The sequence below is a fragment of the Dioscorea cayenensis genome, chromosome 12, assembly GCF_009730915.1.
Source record: "Dioscorea cayenensis subsp. rotundata cultivar TDr96_F1 chromosome 12, TDr96_F1_v2_PseudoChromosome.rev07_lg8_w22 25.fasta, whole genome shotgun sequence".
In the NCBI taxonomy this organism is placed as follows: domain Eukaryota; kingdom Viridiplantae; phylum Streptophyta; class Magnoliopsida; order Dioscoreales; family Dioscoreaceae; genus Dioscorea; species Dioscorea cayenensis.
In genome coordinates, this window is record NC_052482.1 from 8,691,163 (window position 1) to 8,710,331 (window position 19,169).

Consider the following 19,169-nt stretch of genomic DNA (forward strand, 5'->3'; position numbering starts at 1 on the left):
AATGCCTTCTCTTACCCAAATTGCCAATGTTACATGGAATGATCAAGCTACCAGGGTGTTTGTTCTTGTTCAGCATATTCTTTTACAACACTACCGAGCATAATGCATCTAGAATCATCGTTGCACTCTCCTCCATCTTCTTCTAATTTGTCAAGAGGTCTTTAAGGAACTTTGCATAGCGAGACATTTGAGACAACGCCTCCACGAATGGGATGTTGATGTGCAGTTGCTTGAATAAACCAAGAAAGTTTTTGTTCTGCTCATCATTTTGGTCATTTTCATCCTCAAAGGATAAGGACTCCTTGGTTTGTAAGGTGGAGGTGCCACCTCCTTCTCCTTAGCTCTTTCCTTAACCTCCACTTCTTTAGGTGACTCAATTACCACCTTTTTAGTATGGAGTTTACTCTCAAAATTGCGACCACTCCTTAAAGTGATTGCCTTTAATTGTTCTCTTAGGTTTGTCTCTGTGTTGCTAGGTAAACTCCCTTGAGGTCTTTCTAAAAGTGACTTTGCAATCTGACTCATTTGGTTCTCCAAGTTATGCAAAGATGAGGTGTGGTTATGAAGTGTGGCCTCTACCAACTAAATCTTGTATCTGAAGATTGGATAAACTTTGATAAAGCCTTCTCCACATCGGTCATCAAGTATTCTAGCCCTGAAACTCAGTTCTCAACATTTGGGGCCTGTTGTTGGAAACCCGATAGTGCAGAAGTCTTCTGTTGCCCCTAATTGCTCCAAGAAAGGTTTGGATGATTCCTCCAACTTGGATTGTTGGTATTACTATAAGGATTTTCTTGCCCTCTCATTGCATTTCCTACAAAATCCACTTGTTTTGCTAAAACTGCACTGCCAATATAAATCGGGCAATCAGATGAAGTATGTCCACTCCCATACCCGTTACAACTCATCACTGTTGCCACTCTAGGAGAAGTCAGAGTATCTAACTTCTTGCTTAGGGACTCCACTTGGGCTGGTAGTGATGTGACTGCATCTATCTCATGAAGGCCAGCTACCTTTTTCTTGTCTCATGTATTCCACTGACAACTATTTATAGCTATTTCCTCAATGAGCTGTTGGGCTTCCATTGGGGTTTTACTACCTAAGGTACCTCATGCTGCAGCATCAGATAACTTCTTTGTGCTTAGGTTCAAACCATTGTAGAAGGTATGGATAATCATCCATTAGGGAAACCCATGCTTAGGACATTTTCGTAGGAGATCCTTGAACCTGTCCCATGTCTCAAAAAGAGACTACAATTCCATTTTCACCAAAGAGTATATTTCATTCCTGAGCTTTGCAGATTTCCAGGGGGAATATGGAGCTAGAAAAGCTTCTACCATATCTTCCCAAGTATTGATCGATACTCAAGGCAATAAATGTAACCATTGTTTCTCTCTCCCCTTCAAAGAAAATGGGAAGGTCCTCAATTTTATGGCATCATCCATGACCCCATTGATCTTGAGCATATCACACACTTCTAAAAAGTTCTCGATATGATTGTTTGAATCCTCATTGGCCAAACAATTAATCTGTGTTGACTTCTGTAACATTTGGCTGAAGCCTGGCTTGAGCTTCAAACTCTGAGCTTTTATTAGTGGCCTCACAATACTGGACTGTGTGCCAAGAGCTATGGGTCTTGCATAATTTGAGAGTGTCCTCTGTTGTTCATGTTGTTCAGCCATATTATCAGACTCTTCAACTTCCATTATAGCTTAATTAAACTGTTCATGCTAAAGTTCCTTTCCCCGTCTATGAATCCTTCTTTCAATTTCTAGATCACCTTCAACTAATGTTGACGGGTTGCCTGGGATTATAACCTGGAGCTGCAATCAAGAAAAGAAAAACAAATAAGAATGATGGAAAAATAAGAAGATGTGAAATAAACTAAGTGGTAAATAGCAAAAATAGCAAAGTGTAAGTGCTTCTAAAATGCCTATTCCCATGCAACATCATAAAAAACTTGATACACCCCTTGCGTGTGTGTACCACAAGTGAACATGTTATTGAAGTAATAAAGTACACAATGGGTGGGTAGTTTAATCCACAGGGAATATATGTCTAGAAACAAGAAGTATTACTAATTAGCTAAAGTGAAAATCAATTGGTGTTTCTGATCCAAACTTTTAATGAAGATAAAAAGAAAAGAAAAGAGAGTAAGCAAGAGTAATCGGAAAAGGTAACTAGTGATAAAGTGGGGCACTTGTACAGTGCTCACCCTAGAACTATATTTCAAGAGCATGACTAATATTATGCTTCCCAATCAAAGTTTAATAGGTCTTGGAAATCCAAAGACACACGGTCCCGAACCTTAGGTCAACCGTGACTAGCATTCTACACTATGCCCCTGCGGAAAGAGTTACTATCAATAACTCACACTGTGTGAGACTACTTAAGATTCTAGGGACTCCTACTAATAAACCCTATTTCATAATTTAGATCAAACCTTTGGACCAGGCAAAAGATCTCTAATCATAATTAAGCCCCATCACTAATGTTATCTAAACACTTCACTCTGTCACTCATGCAACTAAGCCCCAGCGGAGAAGGTCTCTCAGCACTTCACTCTATTATGATCGCAAAGAACTCTTACAACATGGAGGTAGGATAAATCACGTCAAATGGGATAGGAGACATTCCACTACCTCTCGACCATCTTTAATCTTGCTAAGTCTAACCTTAATGAAGCTGTCACTCACTCAAATGGTTACCTAGATGAATTCTCAACCCTAGTGTCACTCTAAGTTAAAATCAAACCAAAAAGGACATAAGATTGAAACTCAATTAAAACATTAATTAAAGGAAACATAATAGAAGTTAATGAAACAAAATCATCCTACGGTTTACAAGTCAAGTACACACTAAGCATTTAGCTCTCCATGGAGCAATACAAAATCAAAGATAGAGTCAAAAGTGAATGCAAAAACTTCATAAAGATAACCCCCTTGCTTTCCGTGGCGATGGTCTTGAAGAGCCACTTATTCTTCTCCAAAGATTTCTCCGTCGAGCCTAGGCCACACCTCGCCAAATCAATGCAGTCGAAAGCTCCCTGACACACCCCTTTAGGTGTGTACCACAAGTGCGCAGGTTGTCGAAGAAATAAAAGTACCCTGGTGAGTGGGTAGCCGTATCCACAGGGAATAGTGATCAGAAACATAAGAATTGCTATTTAACTATGGTGAAAATGAATCAGGAGTGATGTGAACAATATCAATAAAAATGAGAATAAAGAAAACAAGAAAGAAATGCATTAAAATGATAGGAGAGGCAATCGATACAAAGTGGGGCACCCGGACATTACTCCCTCTAGGACAATTATGTCAAGTGTAAGACCAACTATTATATCTCTTACCTAATGCTTAATGAGTCATGGAAATCCTAAAATTCACGGTCCCAAACCTAAGGTCAATTGTGACTAACCCTACACTATGCCCCGACGGAGAAATCGCTCATTCTCAACACCTCACACTGTGTACTGCGGCTTAAAGCTCTAAGGATTCAAAGTGATAAACTGTATTCCTTAATATAGATCTAACTCTTTGGTCTAGGTAAAAGACCCTAGTCACAATTAAGCCCTAGCTCTAAGAATCACTTCAACGCTTCACTTTATCGCTTGCGCAACTAAGCCCCAGCGGAGTTCCTCTCTTAGTACTTCGTTATATTGTGACCGCAAAGAACTCTTGGAACACAGAGTTAGGATAAATCACACTGGAAGGGAAAGGAGACATTCCGCTATCTCTCGACTCACTCTCTCAACCCTCTCCAATCTAGCTTTGTTTAGCCCTGATGGTGTGTCACTCATCCACAAGGATTACCAAGATAAATTCTCAACTCTAGTGTCACTCTAAGGGAAAATCATCTCAACAAACATTCAAGATTGGAACTCAATTAAAATATCAATTAAAGAACACATAAAAAAAGGTCAATGAAACAAAATCATCCTAGGGTTTACAAGTCGAAATACCCACTAGGTGTTTAGCTCTACATGGAGCAAGATACAATCAATAATGAAATTGAAAGTAAAAACATGCAATCCATAAGTAAAATCCCGTCGTAGTCCATGTTTATGGTCTTGTGGAGTAGCCTCGCCTTCTCCAAGGGTTCCCTCATGAAGCCTAGGGCACAACTCGCTGAATCGATGCCGATGAAAGCTACCCAAATAACTATTTTCCAAAGGAACGCGGTGTCAAAAGCCGTAGAGCCACCCCAAAAGGCATTCTTCTATAAGCAAAGGTACCATAAGGGCAACTAAATATGGTTTTCTCCTGATCTTCTGGGGCTATTGGAATTTGAAAGTATCCCAACATGCCATTAAGGAAACAGTAGAATTGATGTCCCGCTAGTCGTTCCAACATTTGGTCAATAAATGGCAAAGGAAAGTGATCTTTCCGAGTGATGTCACCGCGGCCATTCACCGACCTAATCATGATGGCGTGTAAATATATGTATGCAGGTCGGGAAAGGCACATGGCCTTGGACACCCCTGGCTCATACTGACCTTGACCACATAGTACTCTGTAAGCTCTCTGCGGGGTCAAAGTTCCAGGATAATCAGTTTGCAACTGTGCATACTCCTCTGTATCCGTGAATGCCTCCTCGTACAAGCCAAGTAGGATGGAAAACTGCGTAATGCTCAAGCTATGGTGGCGTCCAAATACTCTGAACTAAATGGTGTACAAACTGTTGAAGCTCGAATATGCTCTATCAAACTCGAACGAGGATAGCACCTCCAGTGCAAACTCTCGTATGGCTGGCTCTCTAATCATCAGCAACTGCCGCCAACCACCTTCTAAAACTAGATCCTCGATCTCATCAGCAAACTCATCTCCCTCCTGAAGCTCCCGCAATATAGTCGTGTCAAGAAATTGAGTCTGTCCGAAACGGAGTCTCGACAAGCGCTCATTACGGACCTGATGTTCGGGAATCGCAAATCGCATGCCCTCGGGCTCAGGGGATGACTCACGTGGCCTCCTATCAGCTTGCTTCTTTGACCTAGGTGCCATGATCTAGAAAATTTAAACGAAATTGATCAAATAAGTTGATAAAAACAATGCTGCAGAAATCCACACGGTCATGTGGAATTTCCGCACGCCCGTGTGGATTCACGGGGCGTGAGAACCGCACGGCCACGCATCAACAATCCAAAAATACAACTTAATAATACTTCTAACTTCGTTCTAAACATAAATTATCGTTCTAATTGAAGAAACGAAGCATTATTAACCAGATTAATCGATAAAAACTATGAATTGACGAAGAAGATGATGAAAAAGGATTTACCGATGAGGAGGAGTGAGAAAATGAAGAGCAACCGAAAAACTTCGCTAAAATCCTACCAAACTGACGCTATGGACTCGGAGAGTACTGTGAGAGTGTTTTCAAGTGAAAAAGAGTCGTGAAGAAGGAGAGGAATCATCCTTTTTTAAATAGAACTCGTGACTTTTCGCGTTCTGTGCATCCACACGGGCGTGCCGAAATTACACACGCCCGTGCGCCAGACCCACAAGGGCAGATGCACGCCCCTGTGGCTTCCCTGGACATCCGAGAAAAATATCAAGTCTTACACACGCCCGTGCGGAAATTCCGCACGGGCGTGGACATTTACATGCTCAACTCACAGGGGCAGCCGCACGCTCCTGTGTTTTCTCGGGATGGAGGGAACACCCTGCAGAGATTCGCACGGGCGTGCTGAAATTACCCACTCCCGTGTGTGGTTCACAAGGTCGCCCACAGGGGCGAGTCCACGCCTCTGTGTGCTCTCGGGAAAATCTGCCCAACTCTGCAGGAGTTTACACGCCCGTGCGGAAATTACCCACGGGCATGCGCCGGTTGCATGGTCGTTCACAGGGGCAGGCGCACGCCCTTGTGCCTTCTCTGGATGAGCTTGCAGTATACATCGACGGGCGTGTGGAAATTCCACACGCCCGTGTATTTTCTCTGGGTGACTTAGAAAAACCTGCAGGCTCTGCAGAAATATTCTGAACATGTTTACACACTCAAAGCCTGCCCTATTATGCGAAATTTACCAGATAAAAATACGAAATAGAACTCAAACGACCAAACTTCACCAACTCTTCACCAAGCATACGATGAATAATAAAAACCCACAATAAAATCGCAGCACAAGCACTTAAAAATTCAGACACCAACACTTAACAGTTTATTCATGAAAACAAACTAAACTAAAAGATGCGAGAACAATAAACACTTGGGTTGCCTCCCAAGAAGCGCTTGTTTAACGTCACTAAGCTTGCCGTATCTTTCTTACCTCACGGGGGTTCATAAATGAAGGTTGCCCTCTTACCCATGGCTTAAAAGCATGATGAGCAAAATCTGTTGAGGGTAGAGGGTGTATTCTCGGGCTTCGGACCACCTAGCAATGGTTCGTCCAACTTCCTTGGCTCATGTACGTCTTGAACAATCTTGGAGCGTTTTCGGTGGCGTCTCCGAGCCCTCTTCATTTTCCGGAGCACCGTCTTCAAGATCCCCGGGGTAGATGTTTCTTCTCCAGTCGAACCAAGCATCATTACTTCTTAATTGCTCTCCTCTTGGTCAAACAAACCTTCATATGGATCCGGGTTAAACATTTCCTGCACATATTCATCAACAAGCTCATCAGTAGTGTCCAGAAAGTATAAAGTGTCATCGAAATTAAGAGAATGCCGGATGGCTTTAGCAAGGCGGTATGTGAGCTTGTCATCTCCAACTCTTAATGTGAGCTCTCCGCCGTCCATGTCAATCAATGCTTTGGAAGTCCGCAAGAACGGTCTCCCAAGTATCAAGGGTACATCCGCATCCTCATCGACATCTAGCACTACAAAGTCAACCAGAAAAATGTACTTGTCAACCTTGACAAGCACGTCTTCAATGATGCCTCTCGGATGTCATACCGTTCGGTCCGCTAATTGTAAAGTCATCCGAGTAGGCCTAGGTTCTCCTAAGCCTAGCTTATGGAAGAAAGTATATGGCATGACGTTGATACTTGCCCCTGAATCCGCCAATGCCATTTCCTCACCTAAGTTGCCGATGTTACACGGAATGATGAAGATTCTCGGGTCTTTCTTCTTGTTCAGCATGTTCTTTTACAACACTGCCGAGCATGAAGCATCTAGCACCACTGAAGCACTCTCCTCCAATTTCCTCTTGTTGGTCAATAGGTCTTTTAGGAACTTCACGTACTTAGGCATTTTAGCCAATGCCTCTACAAAAGGAATATTGATGTGGAGTTACTTGAACAAACTCAGGAATTTCTTATACTGTTCATCCCCTTGGTCATTCTTCAATCTAGAGGGGTAAGGGATTCTTGGCTTGAATGGTGGGGGTGCCACCTCTTTCTCTTTGTTTACTCCCTTCTCAACCTCTACAACCTCGGGTGTGTGTTCTTTCGGTTTTTCACTCGGAAGCCTCCCTTCAACCTCACAACCACTTCTCAAAGTGATTGCCTTCACATGTTCTCTAGGATTGGTTTCCGTGTTCCTTGGTAAACTTAAATGTCACCTTTCGAAGAGAGACTTCGCAATTTGCCCCACTTGATTTTCAAGGTTATGCAAGGAGGTGGTGTGATTGCAAAGTGTAGCCTCGACTGATTCAAACCTTATATTTGCCGATTGAACAAATCTAGCCAAGTGCTTCTCCAAATCCGTCATTCGGGTTTCCAAGCCTGATATTCTATTTTCCACTTAAGGGGCTTGTTGCTGTTGTTGGAAACCCGATGGCCCCATGGTCTTCTATGGTCCTTGACTGCTCCATGAAAAATTGGGATGATTCTTCCAACCTGAATTGTAGGTGTTGCTGTATGGGTTCCCTTGAGGTCTCATGCCATTACCTACAAAGTCAACATTCTCAACTGAAGAAACATCACCAATGATGATTGGGCAATCAGAGGGAGCATTTCCTCCACCACAACCGGTGCAATTGGTCATGGCCACAACTCTATTCGAAGATATAAGATCTAGCTTCTTACTCAAACTCTCCACTTGGGCCGCCAATGAAGTTACCGCATCAATTTCATGGAGACCGGCCACCTTTTTCTTCTCCCTAGCGTTCCACTGGTAGCTATTTAACCCCATTTTCTCAATCAATTGTTGAGCCTCATCGGGAGTCATGCTACCTAAGGTACCTCCTGTCGCCGCATCCAAGAGTTGCCTTGTACTCGGGTTCAAACCATTGTAGAAGGTTTGAACAATCATCCACTCCGGGAATCCGTGTTGCGGACACTTTCGCACGAGTTCCTTGAACCTTTCCCATGTCTCAAATAGAGACTCCAATTCCAACTGCACAAAGGATAAGATCTCATTACTAAGCTTTGCTGATTTTCCGGGAGGGAAATAACGGGCTAGAAAAGCTTCTACCATCTCCTCCCATGTAGTGATTGATGCTCTAGGTAATGAGTGTAGCCACTGCTTTGCTCTCCTCTTTAAGGAAAATGGGAAGGCTCTCAATTTGATGCCATCATCCATCACACCATTTATCTTCAGCATGTCGCACACCTCGAGGAAGCTCTTTATGTGACTGTTTGGATCCTCATCGGCCAAACTGTTGAATTATGCAGACTGCTGCAGCATATGGATGAATGCCGGCTTTAGCTCGAAGTTCTGAGCTGTAATTGGGGGACGCACAATACTCGATTGTGTCCCCAATACTGAAGGTCTGGCATAATCGGATAGTGTTCGTTGTTGCTCATTTTGTTCTGCCATGTTTTCAGATCCTTCTATTTCCAAATCAACTGGATTATGCTGTTCTTGCACAGGTTCTTTCCCTTTTCTTCTAAGTATACGTTCAAGCTCAGTGTCTCCTTCAATCAATATTGATGGATTCCCTCGGGTTATAACCTGGAGCTACACCAAAAAGAAAGAAAAAGACAATCAGAACGATGAAAAAATAAGAAGATATGAATTAGAATGTGTGGTGAAATAGCTAAGAAAACAAAGTGCAAAGTATCTCTAAACGCCTACATCCCCGGCAACGGCGCCAAAAAGTTGACAAGATCCCCTTGCGTATATCCCGCAAGTGCACGGGTTTGTCGAAGTAATAATCCCGGGTGAGCGGGTATCAAATCAACAGGGAGTAGGTACTAAAGACACTTAATTCGATTCTTAGCTATGTGGAATACCAATAATGATAAGTACGACAATGATTCAATTTTCAACAATTAAAAGCAACAAGTAAGAGAGCAAAAGTGAGGAGGAGGTAAGGCAATCGATAAAGGTGGGGTACTCGGATGATGCTTCACCTAGGATAATCGCTTCAAGTGCAAGAACTCTCTATTATGCTTCCTAATCAATGCAATGGTGAGTCATGGAAATCCTTACATACATAGTCCCAAATCTAAGGTCAACTATGCCTAACTCTATTCATGTCCCGGAGGATAGATTAAATAATCTTTCAACCTCGCACTTGAATACAGTTGCAATGAGCTCTAGGGATTCCAGGTGATAAATCTCTTAATAATTATAGACCTAACCCTTTGGTCCAAGCGGAAGGTCCCTAACCACAATTAAGCCCTAGATACTAAGATCCCCTCAACGCTTCACTCCGTTGCACACGCAACTAAGCCCTAGTGGAGATTCATCCCTTAGACCATTCACTCTATTATGGCCGCAAAGAACTCGAGGAACGGAGGTAGAATCTATCACGTTGGAGGGGAAAGGGGACGCTTATGTACCTCTCGACTCACCCTCTCAACCCTCTCCAACCTAGATTTGTCTAACGCTCGTGGTGTGTCACTCACTCACAAGATTACCAACAAGAACTCTCAACCCTAGTGTCACTCTAGTGGAAATGTTCATACAATCAAGCATTCAAAGTTAGAACTCACAATAAACATCAATTTATTGAAAGCATAATAAAGAAGTTCAAAGAAATGAATACATCCTAGGGATCACAATCATCCAAGTACCCACTAGGGGTAGAGCTCTCCATGGAGCTAAGTACAATGAAAGAAATCAAATGTAAAAGCAATGAATCCATAAAGAAACCCCCTCGATGGTCGTGTCGATGGTCTTGTGGAGAGTCCTCTACTCGTCGCAAAGGATCCTTTGTCCGGCCTAGGATACACCTCGCCGGATCTATGCCGACAAAAGCTATCCCAATAACCTTTTTCCAAACGACGCACGATGTTGGAGCTGTAGAACCTCTCCAAACACCTAGCCAATACCCCTCAAAACCCTAGCCGAAGCCCTCTCGCAAGTTGGGGAAAAGATGGAGAAAAGAATACCAAAATCGGGGCTGACTCGGCTTTAAATAGGGCTGGAATTGGGTGACTCCACGGGCGTGGATAGTACACGCGCCCGTGTGGAATTTCCACACGGCCGTGGATAATTTCCACACGCCCGTGTGCATTCTCTGTTTCTCTGATTTCTCGGCCGGCTGTGAACAGTGCTGCTACAGTACATGCTGCAATGTTGCTTCATTGCTCTGCTACAGTCTTTGACCTGAATAACTTCTCAATTCCATATTTTCATCGGGGTAACGCAAACGGGCACACATTCACGTCGTGAATCACTTGCTTCTTCAATGATGTACATGTTGGCGGGGCTCTTGTTCTTATATGCATAAGTCGGAATGCTCGAGCGTGACCGCCTTTGTGCCCCTCCAAATAGATGTGCTCACTCGAATGCGAGGAGGTTGTCACACACTCTAGCATCTCACACCTGACCTATGTCTTCGCGTTTGAACCTTAACAAGATCTCCTCCAAAATAGGTGAATTCTGATCCACATTGGCCTATTTTCTTCATACTCGGCCTCACAACCCTACCTGCATAAAAATAACATAAAAACACACATATTAGTGTAAAAACCTGAGAAAAGTAATGCTCAACATTAGGAATGAACACTTCGCATTCATATCTCACAAGCACTTATCACTATCTGATATGGGATAGATGATTCCCGCATCCAAAAGTTTTATTACTTCCGCCTTAATAACTTCTTCCATATTCGGGTTCAATCTTCGCTGAGGTTGGATCACAGATTTGCAGTCATCCTCCATTAGGATCTTATGAGTGCAGAATGATGGGTTTATATCCCTAATATCGGCGATCTTCTATGCAATAGCTGATTTGTGCTTTTTCAACATGCTAACAAGCTTATCCTTCTGCTCCACAGACAAGTTTGAAGCTATAATCACAGGGAGTTTAGAGTTCTCCATTAAGAATGCATATTCCAAATGTGTTGGAAGAGTTTTAAGCTCAAGTTCTGGTGGTTCAACAATTGATGGGTGCAAGCCACCCTCTTTCAATTCATCATTCTCCTCGAAACATTTGCCTCATGTTTGCAGTTATTCTCCTCCTCTTCTAACTGAGTACCTATCTCTTTATAATCTGCAACAGATATCAACGTGTCCATTCCACATAGTTCTACTTTTGAAATAGCAACCCCAACTGAAAAGAGTTCCTGCCTCTGATCTTGATAGGAAGAATCAAACTGAGCAAGTATTCTTTCTACACTTTCCTCCAACTGGTCACTCATTGACGCCGACGTGGATTCCTCAAACTGCTTTATCACATTATCTAATTCACTGTTTTGCCCTTGAATCCTGGCGATGTACTCTTCAACCGATTCTTCTACTGGCTGTTGAGTTGTACATTTCTCATGGTGAGAAGGACACAGCATGTCATGCCATGCAATCGTTTGAACTTTCTGCTCCACGTGTTCAATGATAAGGAGTGTGATAATGATTCAATTCTCAACAACAAAAGCAACAAGAAAGAGAGCAAAAGTAAAAAAGGGGGTAAGGCAATCGATAAAGATGGGGTACCCGGATAATGCTCCACCTAGGATAATTGTTTCAAGTGCAAGAACATTCTATTATGCTTCCTAATCAATGCAATGGTGAGTCGTGGAAATCCTTAATTACATAGTCCCAAATCTAAGGTTAACTATGCCTAACTCTATACATGTCCCGGAGGAGAAATCGAACAATCTCAACACCTCACACTCGCATAGGGTTGTAATGAGCTCTAGGGATTCCAAGTGATAAATCTCTTCCTAATTATAGACCTAACCCTTTGGTCCAGGTGGAAGGTCCCTAACCACAATTAAGGCCTAGATACTAAGATCACCTCAACGCTTCACTCCGTTGCACGCGCAACTAAGCCCCACCGGAAGTTCATCCCTTAGACCATTCACTCTATTATAGCCGCAAAGAACTCGAGGAACGGAGGTAGAATCTATCACACCGGAGGAGAAAGGGGACGCTCCTGTACCTCTCGACTCACCCTCTCAACCCTCTCCAACCTAACTTTGTCTAACACTCGTGGTGTGTCACTCATTCACAAGGTTACCAACAAGAACTCTCAACCCTAGTGTCACTCTAGGGGAAATATTCATACAATCAAGCATTCAAGGTTGGAACTCACAATAAACGTCAATTTATTGAAAGCATAATAAAGAGGTTCAAAGAAACAAATATATCCTAGGGTTCAGAATACCCGAGTACCCACTATGGGTTTAGCTCTCCATGGAGCTAAGTACAATCAAAGAAATCAAATGTAAAAGCAATGAATCCATAAAGAAACCCCCTCGATGGTCATGTCGATGGTCTTGTGGAGAGTCCTCTACTCGTCGCAAGGGATCCTTTGTCCGGCCTAGGATACACCTCGCAGGATCGGTGCCGACGAAAGCTCTCCCAATAACCTTCTTCCAAACGACGCGTGATGTCGGAGCCGTAGAACCTCTCCAAAATCCTAGCCAATACCCCTCGAAACCCTAGCCGAAGCACTCTCGCAAGTTGGGGAAAAGATGGAGAAAAGAATCCCAAAATCGGGACTGAATCGGCTTTAAATAGGGCTGGAATCGGGCGACTACACGGGCGTGGATGCTCCATGCGCCCGTGCAGAATTTCCACACGGGCGTGGATAATTTCCACACACCCGTGTGGATTCTCTGTTTCTCTGGTTTCTCGGCCGGCTGTGAACATTGCTGCTACAGTACATACTACAGTATTGCTACATTTTCTGCTACAGTATTCGACCTGAATAGCTTCCCAATTCCATACTTTCATCGTGGTAACGCAAACGGGCACACGTTCACGTCATGGATCACTTGCTTCTTCAATGGTGAACACGTTGGTGAAACTCTTGTTCTATGTGCATAAGTCGAAATGCTCGAGTGTGACTGCCTCTGTGCCCCTCCAAATGGATGTGCCAACTCAAATACGAGGAGGTTGGCACACATTCTAGCATCTCACATCGACCTATGTCTTCGCGTTTGAAACTTAGCAAGATTTACTCCAAAATCGGTGCATTGTGATCCACATTGGCCTATTTCCTTCATACTCGACCTCACAACCCTACCTGCATAAAAGTAATATAAAAACACACATATTAGTGTAAAAACCCAACAAAAGTAATGTTCAACATAAGGAATGAACGCTTCGCATTCGTATCGCACAAGCACTTATCAGGCTTACTATAGTACTCCTGAAATCTTCTTCTTCAATTGAGACCACATGGTTAGGCACACACGAAGTGAGTTTTTCTTGAAAATGAAGCCCAAAAGCACGAGGGAAGCACGACCGTGCTCTAGGCTCCAAAACCATGTTTTTCTTCTTCTAAGTTTTTACTCAAGTCTTGTAATCTGCATGGCTGAAAAGCACACTCATGCTTAGGCTGTGCTTATCGTAGAAGCTTGCAACTAAGTTCTTTTGCTGTAGTTTCTGCCATAAAAATCATTCTAATGTCCCAAGATCTGTTAATCAACATAATAACATGAAAATACCCAAAGTAGTACCAAGATAGACCAACAAATGCTAAAAGTGCAAGGAAAACATAAATAAGAGGTATCTAATATATATATATATATATATAATACACTCATTACTCCAAGTTTGCATACCAACACAGAGTTGAAGGGTAGCAAAGTACAAAGAGTTACACTTACACACAAGTGAGAATCATATTGTATAGTGAAATTTATATTTTAAGAATGGCAATTTCCCTATATAGCATTTGAATATTTTTGAATTTTAGAGACTCCCATACTTGAAGTCCTGAGAGTGAGCACTTATTCTTTTTATTTTCACTCTATTTTGCTGAAAACAAGCAATAGCTTAGTAAGGTGATATTTTGATAAGTTCTCATGTACACATGCTTTCATTTACTATTATGGAGCACTTAGCTTGTTCTCAAGCCTTTATTTTAGCATTTTGGTGCTTATTTTATTTCCTTTTATTTGTAGGCCATGTTTGATCATCATGGGAAAAAAAGAACAGAGCTGATGTTAATTAAGCATAGAAGCTCCCCAGGTCAAGAAATCAATAACTTCCAAACAAAAAATGAAAAATCTATCAAGAATGAGTGCAGGAAAATTCCACACAAGGTGTGTCATTTTGCATAAAGAGTGACAAATACAAACCATGTATAAAGAGTGAGTAACCAGTTTCAAGAAGAAACTAGACAAGCATACAAACCTTACATAAAAAGTGACAAATACACTAGTGGATCCATGTCCTTATACAATGTAACATGTTCAAGAAGAAGCATACATAATACTGGAAATAAGAAAGATAACTAGAAGAATGCATAGCACTCTGTCCCTTCGCAATGTGATAAGTGCTTGTGTGATAAAAATGTGAAGTGTTCTTTCCTTATGTTGAGCATTACTTTTAGCAGGTTTAAGCGCTAATACATGTGTATTTGTATTCTTTTGCGCATGTAGGGTCGTGAAACTTAGTATTGAGAAAAGAAGTCAAAAGTAGATCATAAACGCATTATTTGGTAGAATCTTGGAACGAAGAAACGTGAAGACACAAGTGGGACTCCAAGATACATGAATATGTGCCCACCTCCATGAATTCAAGTCACTACAATGAGTTGGAGGGGCAGAAAGGTAGTCACATTTGCGTATCCTAACTTGTGCATTGATAACAAGACCTTCACAAATGAAGCTTTTGATTGATGAAGACATGCAATCTACGGCATAAACGTGTGCCTGTTTATGTTGTCTCGATGAAAAGCACGGAACTGGGAGTGTTTTGGCCAAGTACTATAGCAGGTTACTGTATCAAAACAATGTAGTAAATACTGTAGTAGTTATTGTTCACAGCTCGCCGAAAACAAGATTTCCAGAGAATCCACAAGGGCGTGTGGAAATTCCCCACGCCCATGTGGAAATTTCCCATGCCCGTGTGGAAATTCCACAAGTCCGTGGGAAAAATCCACAAGGGCGTGTGGATTCCCGATTCCAGCCCTATTTAAGCCGTGATTCAGCCTGATTTTTAGGATCTTGTTTTCCCCTTTTCTCCAACTTTCATCCTTCTTTTGAGAGGTCATCGGCTAAGGTTTATAGATGCTCTTGGCACATATTTGTAGTGCTTCTAAGTATTCAACACCGCGCTCCACTTGGAAGAAGGTTATTGGGGGAGCTTTCGTCGGCACCGATCCGACGAGGTGTGTCCTAGGCCGGACAAGGGGACCTTTGTAGAAGACTTGGCTACTCCACAAGACCATCAACATGACTACCGTGGGGGTTTTCTTATCTATTACATATTTTTACTTTCGATTTCATTGTTGATTGTATTGTGCCCCATGGAGAGCTAACACCCCTAGTGGGTACTTGGATTTTGTAAACCCTAGGATGTTATTGTTTCATTGATCTTTTATTATGCTTTCATTAATTGATTTTTCAATTGAGTTCAAATCTTGAATTCTTGTTGAATGATTTCTCCCTAAGAGTGACACTAGGGTTGAGAGTCCATCTTGGTAATCATTGTAGATGAGTGATACACTACGATGGTTAGACATTGTTTGATTGGAGAGGATTGAGAGGGTGAGTTGAGAGGTAGTGGAGCATCCCCTTTCCGCTCTGGTGTGATTTATCGTACCTCCATTTCCTTGAGTTATTTACGGTCACAATAGAGTGAAGTTCTAGAGGATGAACTCTGCTGGGCTTAGTTGCGTGAGCAACAGCATGAAGCATTGAAGTGACTCTAGTGTCTGGGGCTTAAATGTGACTAGGGGCCTTTCGCCTGGACCAAAGGGTTAGGTTACATAGGAAAAAGGGTTTATCACTTAGATTCCCTAGAACTCCATGCAACTTTACACAGTGTGAGATGTTGAGACTGAGCGATTTCTCCACCAGGACATAGTATAGAGTTAGTCACGGTTGACCTTAGATTTGAGACCGTGTGCTTAAGGATTTCCATGACTCATTGAGCATTTATTAGGAATCATAATAGTGGGTCTTGCACTTAAAACATTAATCCTAGGGGAAGCATTGTCCGAGTGCCCCACTTCTACCGATTGCCTTAACTCTCACTTACTTGCGCCTCTCATTCTTGTTTCTTTTATCTTTGTTCACATTACATTTTATCGACACTATTATTGTTCACTTTCACGCGGTTAAGTAGCAATTTAAGTATTTTTACTCTCTACTTCCTGTGCATACGATACCCCACTCACCTGGTATTTATTAATTAACAAACCCGTGCACTTGTGGGTCACACGCAAGTGCACTGGTTGTCACAATGCCACTAGGTGCTAAAGCCTAAAACTGACAAAGAGGGTGAGCAAAGCTTTAGTGAACGAGTTAGCACAATTTTAAAAAATATCAAAACAACCCAATAAATTTCCAATAACCAAGCTTTTGCAATAGTACATATAACCTTAAAACATTTAAACATTTAAAAATATATATATAAATATATGTTGTGAACCCACATTCAAAACCAAAGCATAGGCCTTCAAAAATATGTTCAAAGTCTCAAAGCATTTCTTTATGAGCATAATAGTTATTTATACATAAGTATCGTAATAAGCATAAACACTAACTTGATCAAATGAAATTCCCAATATTCACAAATCATCATTTGGTATAATACAAGATTCAAAAAGAAGTATACATGAATTTTATCGTAAACTTGACAATAACCCAACCTTCCAAAATGTGTGAAGGGCTTCATAGCTCAAGGATTTTGTTTGCATGAAAACATGATTTCTAAGAATACAAATTTGCAAAGGTTAGATATTTAAAAATATAAAACAAATAATTCACAATTTAAAAATCATGATTTTGCAAGAACTAAAACATAAAGCCGTTCTCAAAATAGTAGCCTAAAAAACCTCTCCGATATTAGTCACAGTCCCAACTAAGTTGAGAGCCATCAAGGTCTTCATACCCTTTAGATTAGCCACTAAGACCGCGTGTGGTGACTTTGGGTTCTTTGTTTATTCCCCGTTGAGGTTTTTTATGCACCTCACAAAAAGGGCACCATGAATGGGACCCTTTACGCCCCCTCTACATGCTGAGCTGAGGACCCCCCTACTACTATAAAGCATATCATAGAGTCCTTGTTCAAGACAAACAATCACATATCAATAATGAACATCATTTCCATATAAACCAAAGCCAAAAGTACAATATGTGCATAAAGTTTCTTACTTCATTTCAAACCCATATACCAACATAGTCATAAGTATTTTCATCAAACATCAAGAGTTTCACTCACAATTTAATAGCATAGAAATTCATTTCCAAGCCGATCAAAGCATAAACTCCATACGATAAACCATGGAAAACTCTCAAAATATGCAAATTCAAATTTTTAGTTAATATTTCAATAGAATTATTGATGCATCCCTTGAATATCCGCAAGTCCCGGATCATACAAGTAGTAAAGTGTACTCAATAGGATCAAGTAGTCGAATCCACAAGGACTGGTATACATCTCGATACTTGTTTGTTTTCTAATATCTAGCTAACTCGAAGACTGGTTTCAAATAATTAATCTACTAAAGTAGAAAAGAATAGATAATGAAGAAGAGATAGGGTTTTGAATTGAAGAGATAGTAGTGGAAAGGATAGTGCCCCGGATTTATCCCCTTGACAAATGTAATAACTTGGCAGTGATTCAAGAGTTTGTTCATGGATAATGGTAAACACCTATAGAGGGTTTGATAACATATGTCCTTACCGAAGGATCGGAGTGGACTCAACCCTTTCCTTAATGTGTGCCCTAGCTGGATGAATAGAGATTACATTCTAGACAACAAATCGATCTAAGGTTAAATAAAAACTTAAAATGTAATGCCAACCAACGAGGGAAATAGCAATGAAAAATCAATACATATGCGGCTATCGTCAATTCCCTTGTTAGGCTAACAACATACAAGAATCATGGTAATCAACACATAGAATGATAAGCAATATGAACAAAAGAAAGACCACAAGGAAACTCAAGATTAAATATACTAAAATCAAAACATTAGAAGTCAAGGTTCAAAATCTAAGGCACTGAAAGACAGTTAGTACCTCATAGTCTTACAATCAATCATAGGAAAGCAATAAGAGAAATAGATCATATCCATTAAACTCCTTTCTTGCTTCACAATCACATGAAGAAGGCTTGATAATAGTTGTTGCTGATGATCCTCCTTTTCCACACTTATCTCCACTCCATATCCGGCCTTGAACGGTTCTGAAGGATGTCCTAACCCACGCCTCAAGAAGGAGAGAAGAAGCTCCCTTCAAAATCTAATTTTAAGGTTTAAAGAACCCTTTTCTAATGTAAGCATGCCTGTGCTAATGGGCATGCTAATGACCATGCTTGGCTCCAGATCCTAGGGATTGATTTTGGTGCAAAACTAGTAAATTACACAGGGGAAGCATGCCCGTGCTTACTGCACCTGCTTGGAGATCATGCTCGTGCTAGGAGCACAGTGATCATGCTGATATTCTCCTATTATTTCTAATAAAATGCACGGGGTTAAGCACGTCCGTACTTCCTGACTGTGCTCCCTCAGCACGATGTGCTAGGGGCAGTGAAACTGTGCTTCTCATTTCTGTTTAGACTCTAGTAAAACTCATAGTGGTTCAGCAGACCCGTGCTTTTGAATGTGCTTCTGAGCAAGGGTGTGCTACTGATAAGTGCTTGTGTATTAGTAATACGAAGTATTCTTTTCTTATATTGAGCATTACTTTTCTCAGATTTTATCGCTTATATATCCGTATTTGTGTTTTTTGTGCATACAGGGTTGTGGAGACGATTATGAAAGAAAGAAACCAAAAGTAGATCGTGGATGCACTTTATTGATGAAATCTTGGAGTGAACAACACGAAGAAATAAGTTGTGCTCAAAGACACATGATTGTGTGCCAACCTCTATCGTGCTCAAGCAAACATATGGTTTACAGGGGCACAAAACCAGTCACATTCGCGTGTTCTGACTTATGTA

The 19,169-nt window shown here is 41.5% G+C and overlaps 2 non-coding genes across 2 annotated transcripts; both read left to right on the plus strand.

Moving 5' to 3' along the window:
- Positions 1-1,188: 1,188 nt before the first annotated feature.
- Positions 1,189-1,295, plus strand: LOC120274310. The gene has a single exon (XR_005540839.1). It is a non-coding gene; the product is annotated as a small nucleolar RNA R71 (small nucleolar RNA).
- A 6,901-nt stretch (positions 1,296-8,196) lies between these two features.
- LOC120274226 lies at positions 8,197-8,303 on the plus strand. The gene has a single exon (XR_005540759.1). It is a non-coding gene; the product is annotated as a small nucleolar RNA R71 (small nucleolar RNA).
- The last annotated feature ends 10,866 nt before the right edge of the window (positions 8,304-19,169 follow it).